Source organism: Callorhinchus milii, unplaced genomic scaffold (genome assembly GCF_018977255.1).
Source record: "Callorhinchus milii isolate IMCB2004 unplaced genomic scaffold, IMCB_Cmil_1.0 Scaffold9, whole genome shotgun sequence".
NCBI lineage: Eukaryota > Metazoa > Chordata > Chondrichthyes > Chimaeriformes > Callorhinchidae > Callorhinchus > Callorhinchus milii.
In genome coordinates, this window is record NW_024704750.1 from 22,385,411 (window position 1) to 22,392,803 (window position 7,393).

Consider the following 7,393-nt stretch of genomic DNA (forward strand, 5'->3'; position numbering starts at 1 on the left):
AGCTTTCCTTTTTTTATCTGTGGAGTTCTATAATAATAATAATAATAATAATTCTTTCATCTGATATAGCGCCTTATCACCTCTTCGAGACGTCTCAAAGCTCTTCACAGAATGTACTGCAAAGTGAAGTGACTGTATGCTTCGTGGGCATACGAATGTGCGCAGCAGCCAATTGCGCACAGCGGCGTCCCACAAACAGTCGTGGATTGAGTGACCAAATACTTTTTTGGGGGTGGGAAGGGATTATTACTCCCGGAAAAGCGATCCGCCAATCGACAAACAACCAAATTCCTACTTACTGCGAGGTAAACAGAGACGTCTAGCGAGAGGAAACTTGCCTAACGTTTTGCCCTGCGCAGGAATGGAACCCAGATCCTCTCGATTTCCAGGTGAGCGCTCTAACCACTTTGCTACGTCCTGTAGCTCAGTGGTTAGAGCGCTCGCCTCTCAAGCGAGAGACCTGGGTTCGATTCCTGGCAGGGTGAAACCTTGGGCAAGTTTCCTTACTGCGCACGGCTCTGTTTTCCTCGCAGTTAATAGGAATCTGCTTGTCGGATGATTGGCGGATCGCTTTTCAGGGGTAGTCATCCCTGAAGAAAACATTTGGTCACTCGATCCTCGACTGTGGGCTCCCGCTGTGCACAATTGGCTGCCAAGGTCCCCCCACAAACATCAATTCACTTCACGATATATCCTGTGAAGCTATTTGAGACGTTCCAATAATGTGATGAGGCGAGCGGATTTTTTTTATCATTCCTGGAAAGCGATCTGCCCATGGAACGGCAACAGCGCTCCCGCTTACTGCCGGGTAAACAGAGGCGTGTGTGTGTGTGTGTGCGTGTGGAGTAAGGAAACTTGCCTAAGGTTTCGCCCCCTGCTCGGGAATCGAACCCGGGACGTCTCCCTTGCGAGGCGAGGGCTCTAACCACTACACTGCGGGTCTCCGCTTCTGAAAGATGGCACCTCTGACAATGCCACACTCCCCCCCACCCCACCCCCGGTACTGCACTGAAGCGTCAGCCTTGACTGTGTGCTGAAAGTGCCTGAGGTGCTCATCGTATCTCAATGAGAGTCTCCGTTGTTGGCCAACTGCCATGAGCTGCCAACATTATGATTTCCCAGGACTAGTTAGCTGGTTGCCTGGTTGCCACATGTTTGAGCAATTAAGCTAATGGAATTATCATTAGATCGACGATGCGAAAAACGTTTTTGGATGTCGTTTACTCACTCCCGCCCCCGTGCTCCCCACGTCTCCCCTCCCCTCCCTCCCGGGGGCAAAGGTACAAATCCGAGGGAGATCGGCAAAACAATTTGGAAGCAAAAATAATCCTGAAATTTGGGGCAAGGCTTTATCATATCAGGAAGACGTCTCAAAGTGCTTCACAGGATTTTTACTGTAGAGTGTAGTGAGTATTTTTGTAGGTGAAGGTGGCAGCCAATTTGCACACAGTAGGGTCCAACAAACCGTCGCGGATTCAGGGTCCCAATTGTTATATTTTTAAGGGATTTTTGCCCCCTGGAGAGCAATCTACCAATTGACTTAACAACCAGGTTCCTACTCACTGCTGGGCAAACAGAGGTGTGTGGAGTAATGCCTAAGGTTTCGTCCTGCCCGGGAATCGAACCTGAGTCCTCTTGCTTGCTTGCGAAGCGAGCGCTCTAACCATTAAGCTACAGGATTCCAGCTAAACTATAACTAGCGTACACAGTGCAATTTTGCAGCTATGTAACTAACCACTGAGCAGAGGTCAACGTGGTGGTCAGCGCGCTCGCCTCGCGAGCGGGAGGAATCGAGTTCGATTCCCGGGCAGCGCGAAACCACAGGCCATTTTCTTTACTCCACACGCCTCTGCTTACCTGGTGGTAAGTGAACCCGGTTGTTGGTCGATTGGGACATCGCTTTCCCGGGGGTAATAAGTCCTCCGAAAAGAAATTGGTCACTCAATTCACGTCTGTGTGTGGGACGCCGCTGTGCGCAATCGACTGCCTCGTTTCGCCCACAAAATACACAGTCACTCCACTTCACAGTAGATTCCGTGAAGCGCTTTGAGACGTCTGAACGACGTGATAAGGCGCTGTGTCAAATGCAAGGATTATTGTGATAACAGTGACGATCCTCACATTCGATACAACGCCTTCTCAAGTCATCGAGACCGTCTCAAAGGGCTTCATAGGATTTTACGGTGAAGTGACTGTGCGTTTGCTGGCGAAGGCGGCAGTCGATTTGAGTGCGGCGACGTCCCGTAATACAACGGCGAAGTGAACGACCGATTCTCTGGGGAATTGTCGGCCAAGACACCGAGAGAGAGAGAAGAGAGAGAGAGAGACAGAGGGATAGAGAGATTTCCCTCCCTGTATAAGAGAGAAAGGCCCGGTTTCTGAGAGGCAGATTTTATGCAGATTGGAGCTCAGAGACATCAAGGGCAATGAAATTGCACCACATCTTTCTTACACGCAACAACAATGAGCTGCTGAACAGTCGAGGGGAGTGAAGAGCAATGCTGGAATATAGAGCGGGGTGATCAAAGCAATTTCAATTATTCCAGAATACAAGGAGGAGAATTAGGGTCACTTCAGAGTGAAGGAAATCAATGTTCTCAGTTAGCGTCCAGGTCCTCTCAGACTGTTTGTGATTCAGCGCGGCCCCATCACCCGACCCTTGTGTCTGCAAACGGAAATGTGTTAAGCCTTCAATTCAATGACTCCGTTTAACACTTCGCAAACACTTTCCTATGTCAGATCCAGTACGTTCTGTCTCAATCTCTTCACGGCGTTCAGCAATCAGAAATCGGGGGAAAATGTGTTCCAATTTGTTTAACCTCAGAAATGTGTCAGCGGAGGAAGAGAGAGAGAGAGAGAGAGAGAGAGAAGAGCGACGAGAGGGGAGAAAGGGAGGAGTGGGAAAGAGAAGATGAGAGAGAGGAGGAGGTGAGTGGGGGGGAGGAAGGGACAGGAAGGGAGAGAAAGAAAGACAGAAAAGGGAGGAGAAGGGGGAAGAGATAGAAGGAGTGGGAAAGATGAGATGAGAGAGAGAGTTAAAGCGAGATGGAAGAGGAGAGGGGGAGAGAGAAAGAAGGGGAGACAAAAAACAACAGCTTGCACTTATATAGCGCGCTCCATGGTAGCGCTTGGAAAAAGAGAGAGAGGAGAGAGAGGGGAAGAGGGAGGGAGAGCGGGAAAGGGGAGAGAGAAGGGAGAGGAGAGGGGAGAAAGAAAGAAAGATGGAGAGGACAGCAGAGGAGACAAGATTGGAGATTTAGAAATTCATTATGTGACTAATGTTGCCTCCAATCCTGGCTTCTGCTCACACACGGGGCAGGTGTGAGTGGCTGCAGAGACCCTCATAAGAACCTAAGAATTTGCGAGTCAAAAGAAAACCGAGGTCCATCAAGTTCGCCTTCCACCATCCTGGAGGTCGCTTGACATGTCGTGTCCCAAACTATACACTGTACCATCCCCGGATATTATTTTCTAGCAGAAATCCATCTCATTTGTTCTTGAAACGAGCAACATTTTCTGCTTCCACCGTCTGTCCCCCTAGAGAGCCTGTTCCATAAGGTTTACAACTCTCTCATGGAAATATCGTCTCCGCAGACTTGTTCTGAGTTTACTCCCCTTCAATCGCAAGCCGTGACCTCTGCTTTCTATTCAGTATAAGATAAAACAGCTTATCGTGGTTTACATTATCCATTCCCTTCAGATTCTTGAAGACCCTCAGTTTCCCGAGATTGGGTCAAGGCCAATTTGCACAAAGAAACCTCTGTGAAGCGAATGACTAATTTTACCCTGGGGGGGGAATTATCGGCTAGGACACCGGGAGAGCGCAAGAGAGAGAGAGAGATAGAGAGAGAGAGAAAGAAAGAGAGAGAGAAAAAAAACCAAAATTGCGCTGATGCTTACCCCTGAACACGTAGATGCGCAGCTCGGTTTAATGTCTCATCCAAAGGACAGCAACAGCTCCCCCCAGCACTGCACTGGAGGTCAGCCTAGACTGTGATCTCAAAACCCCAACGCGAACCCACGATAATAATCCTTGCATTTGATATAGCGTCTGGGATTGCTTCTGGTTGGAGAAAGGCCTTCCTTCTGTACAGTCGTTTGCTGTCCTTCTCGAGTCCTCTTCTGCTTAACTCTCTCTCAGGTCTTTTATCCCCAATCTGGAGTGCTGATTCTGCACTCTTTATTCCCGTGGCCATAGTTTTCTTATCACCCAGGGATGAATGGTACTAACTTGACCTCCTCATGTGTGAGACCATCCTTCCTGTGGGCCGCCCCATTTCGTAAGGTTCTGCCCTTATCTCTTTATACATTACTTCTTCTATTGTTGGGTTACTTCCCTTAATCTTATCCCTGCTTTTACTGCACTGCTACTTCCTTCTTTATCGCGGATATTTTAAGAGGCCTTTCCCTTCCTTGCTCAGGCTGATCATTTGGTTTTTGGTTCCTGATAGCTTTGTCTGGTACTAGCTTCCCGTTTTTCCGAGCTGCAAGCTATGGACCTCAGACACACATCCCTCTCTTTATTTCAGCCCTCACCTTGAGATTGACGAAAAAAGATTTTCAACTGTAAATGGTCAAATTGCGAGCGAGCTTTCTTAAGTAAAGAACGGAGATAACACTGAGAATCATACCAATCAAAACAACAGCCTGGGCAATGGCAAAGGCATGAAACACGAGTAATAAAGTTCAGTGCAATGAATTAATTAGATTGATGCAGTGGCTCAGATTAGGAATCGACTTGTTAACGTGGTTCGATCAATGTTGATTGTAGAATATCTCAAGATGGGTTAGACTCTCATCTTCTTGGTTCCCCAGACTCAGATCTTTTCGGTCACATCCGTCAAGTCTGCAGTGAGACATTCAGCAGCTTGCGCTTCCATTTGTTCTTGGCGAGCTTTATGTGCTGATGTTATTAATGGGTCCTTGAGAGTCCATAGAATCAGTTCTATTTCAGCAAAACAAGTCCATGAGTCTTTGTGATATTCTTTGGTCAACTTAAGGCAAACCAGAATTCTGGGTGTGCTAACTGTCCAGTCCCCACCTGGTGTGGGTCAAGCTGTACAGCACAGGATCTTCACAATTCCCTTTTATCTCAGCCACCACATCAATCCCTTTAATTTATTGTAGCATCTGTATTTACAGCACATCATCATCAATAATATCATGATTAACATGAACAATATGGCCACAGAAATTTTGAATATTGTTTCAGTGGATGTTGAGTCCATCCTTGTCCGCAGGCTTTGAGCATAACTGAAATACTGGAACAGTCAAAGTAAATGTTACGTAAAATAAATCAGAATACTGACATTCTTAATGCTATCACTTCTCTGTCACGGTGTTAATTCTACCTTATTGTAGAATGTGTTTATTGGTACCAACCTTTCTTCCAAATTTGGCTCTTTTGTAGAATTAATTTGACCTGTTTCGCCTTTTAAACCTCCCCTTGTTTTTCTGCAATTTTTCGTTTTTGTTCCTCTATCAAGGCTGCTACTTTATGGCCTTTGAATTTTTCGTCCACATCTTTCGTCTGGCTTCCCATTTCGTGGGCGATGTGACCCTTTGAACGTTCAACACAGCCTCCAGTCTCTCCCTTTTTTTTCTTTCCTCAACCAGCAAATGTTACCATCGGTTCCCAAGTTGTTGTTATTTGGAGCTTGTCTAGAGGGTAGACCCACTCGTCTCCGTGATCTACATCGCCACAATTGGTGGCCACAATTGCCCCACCTCCTGCTGGAGGCTGAAAAAGTTTCTTAGCTACGCCCTCCATTTGATGGGGTCTTTGGTGCCTCCGTAGCTGCAAATGGTCTGCCTGATTCCTGCATGTGTTGTGCCAAGGTTAGAATACTTTAGAATATACAGCACAAAAACAGGCCATTCGGCCCAACTGGTCTATGCCGGTGTTTCTGCTCCACTTGAGCCTCCTCCTGCCCTTCCTCAACTAACCCTTCAAGGATAATCTTCTATTCCTTTCTCCCTCATGTACCTATCGAGCTTCCCCTTAAATACATCTCTGCTATTTGCCCAACAACTCCTTGTGGTAGCAAGTTCCACATTCCCACATACTCTCTGTGTGAAGAAATTTCTTCTAACTACCCTATTTGATCTATTTGTGACTATTTTATATCGATGGCCCCTGGTTTTGGTCTCCCCCACAGGTGGACACAACTTCCCTATGTCTACCCTAACAAAAGCTTTCATCATTTAGGAACCATCAGTTGGTTCCAAGATATTACCTCTTTTACATTTAACTTGTTCCTCCAACTGCAATATTTTTTTCCGATGCTGTATAGCTGACCCCGGATCACTCTGTCTAGATTCCCTTAGCCGTAGTAGCTGTCTGTGTTGTTACCGTGGCTTTTAAATCTCCGTCCTCCCTCGTCAAGCTCTCCCAGCTTTGAGCTTCCTGCTTCTAAACTGTCTGCCTTTCTCCTTAACTTCCCAAACAGGAGCAGGAGTTGGTGGTGGAAGCTTCTATTGATCGATTATCATTCCCAATTAATATCATCCCCATCGCCCCTCTGTTCTGCGCCATCAGACTCTCTCCCTGCAACCATTCTGGCGTAAATGGTTCTTGGCTTTTCTTGTTTTAAATTCCCTCGTCCATTTTTTATGCCTCTCTTTATTTGGGGGGGTGGTGGGAGGAGGTTGCGGTTTCCGTAAAACGTTTCGTTTTTGTAAAACCCCTCTCGAAGCTGCTCTAGTATGTCATACAAATTATCTTTTAATTCTGCGTTACCCAGTCAGCAACGGCTAAACCCAAACCCGCTGTGGCTCGATGACACTGTAACTCAGTTAGTTCTTGCTGCGGGCATCCTACTTTCTCGTGACATCTCTCTGCCCAATAAATGCGCCACATACACCAACAACTGTCCGGCCTTCTTCGCTTTAATCCGACTTTAATAAACTTCTTTATCCAGGTGATTCCTTACCTCCCTCTTGACTGGACCCTCTTTGGTCATCAGCGGAAGTGACCCTTCCTTGCCCGCAATGCCGCAGAAGCTTTTCTCCAAAGCCTTGGAGGCCTCCATCTTACCACTTTTGTGTGTTTAAACCAAGCTTTAATTCAAAAGCGTGTGTGTGTGTTACGGGCTCCTGGCTGGCTCGCCAATTTGTAGGCGTTCAGGACTTTCCCCGGTGTACTCAATAAGAGTTTAAACACACCGGATCGTCAAAGCTTTGTAAGATTTATTCAGACACACAAAGTTACATTTCCTGCATTAACGTTGATATTATATTACTATTTTAGCACGCAGCTTTAGCAAACGCAGCAACCATATTGCCCGCGACTCTAGCCTGGGATTGCTTCTGGTTGGAGAAAGGCCTTCCTTCTGTACAGTCAATGCTATCCTTTTCTCTCGAGTCCTCTTCCGCTTAACTCTCTCTCTCTCTC

The 7,393-nt window shown here is 46.8% G+C and overlaps 1 non-coding gene across 1 annotated transcript; it reads left to right on the forward strand.

The window, feature by feature from the left end:
• Window positions 1-413: 413 nt before the first annotated feature.
• On the forward strand, window positions 414-485 carry trnae-cuc. The gene has a single exon. It is a non-coding gene; the product is annotated as a tRNA-Glu (tRNA).
• The last annotated feature ends 6,908 nt before the right edge of the window (window positions 486-7,393 follow it).